The sequence below is a fragment of the Octodon degus genome, unplaced genomic scaffold, assembly GCF_000260255.1.
Source record: "Octodon degus isolate 3935 unplaced genomic scaffold, OctDeg1.0 scaffold00206, whole genome shotgun sequence".
Classification (NCBI taxonomy): Eukaryota; Metazoa; Chordata; class Mammalia; order Rodentia; family Octodontidae; genus Octodon; species Octodon degus.
Genome location: NW_004524782.1, coordinates 1,355,667 through 1,357,292, shown reverse-complemented (window position 1 = coordinate 1,357,292; position 1,626 = coordinate 1,355,667).

The following is a 1,626-nucleotide window of genomic DNA, read 5'->3' as shown; positions in this document are numbered from 1 at the left end:
GAGGGGGCTGGGGGGGCGCGACGAGGCGGCCGGAGCTGCTGCAGACCCGGGGAGGGGGGCGGCGCTGACGGGCAGGGAGACCGGCCAATCAGGGCAGGCGGGGGGCCGTGGAGGCGGGGCCGCGGGGGGGTGCTTGTTGGAGGGAGAGGCCTTTGTTACTGCGGCCCGGCCCCCACCCGCCTGCCCGGCCGGCGCCTGCCCCCGCTCCGCACGGGTGCGAGACGCTGCTGAAGCTTAGTGCCTGCTCTTGAGCGGTCAAGGCATCCTCCCCCAGATCAGGGTGCAGACTCTGGATCCTCCTTCTACAGACCGGGTGCAGATCCCAGAACCTCCTCCTCCATACCCGGTGCAGACCCTAGATCCTCCTGTCCCAGACCTGTGTGCAGTCCCCAGATCCTCCTGTCCCAGACCTGTGTGCAGTCCCCAGATCCTCCTGTCCCAGACCTGTGTGCAGTCCCGGATCCTCCTCCTCCATACCCGGTTGCAACCCTAGATCCTCCTGCCCCAGACCAGGGGGCAATCCTGGATGCTCCTTTCTCAGACTCGGGTGCACGCCCGGATCTTCTTATCCCAGATCCCAGTGCAATCCCAGATCCTCAGGCTCCGGACTGGGTGCACACCCAGACTCTCCTGCCCCAGAGCCCGGAACTTCCTCCCTCACATTCAGGGGTCTGGACCCCTAATCACCATTTCCAGACCTAGGCTCCAGCTCCCAGCCCCCTCTTCCAGTGAGACACTGTGGCCTCCTGCATGGACTTCCCTGAGCAACTAAAACATCATGTTTGGGATGAAAAGCCTTGTCTCCCCCTCTGCAGCCCCAACCCCAGGAAATGAGGAGGATGGAGGATGACAACCCAGGGCCTGAGTGTACAAAATATCTAACCACCTAGGTGACATGGGCATGTGACTTTGGACAAATTAGTGCCCTCCTCAGTCTCAGGGCCTTTTCCCTGCAGGATGGAACAACCCAGTCTCCCCAGGTCACTGAGAAGGCACAGAAAGGTCCTGCAGGAGCCATCAGCCTCTAACATGCGACAGTTAGCTCCTGCCTCCCTCACACTTTGCATCCCATGCTTCAGCCATCGACCTGGGCCCCCCAACCTTGGTCTCAGTGGGAACCCCACGGGGAGGCAGGTCTCTGCCTACTCAAGGAAAGGGTGCAGGCTTGGGGAGCTCCAAGGGAGGCGTCTACAAACCAGACCAGGCAGGACACCTCAGCGCACGTGGAGCCCCATCACTACAGCCTGGCTGTGTGACTGCAGCAGGCGGTCCTGCTGCACTGCCTAGCTCCACCCAGAAAGAAGGGATAACAGGAGCTGTTGTCAGGGAGCTAGACACTGGGCTCATCACACTCCTAGGGCTCAGGACTCTTGGCAAGGGCCTTGGGAAAATTCAATATGTTATTAATACCTGCAAAAAGCCTAGAGCATGTTAAACTATAAAGGGCAGCAGTCAATACGGAGCAATGGGGTTGCACAGGGCAGTGCTGAGGGCCAGCATAGGTCAGACCCCCATCACAGAAGACTCACTCTTTCTTACTTAGGGTTTCTCCAGGGTCACCACACCACAGCGCAGGTCTCAGTCTGGTTCTTCAGCTTGGACATCTTCTGTGGCCTCCTGAGCCTG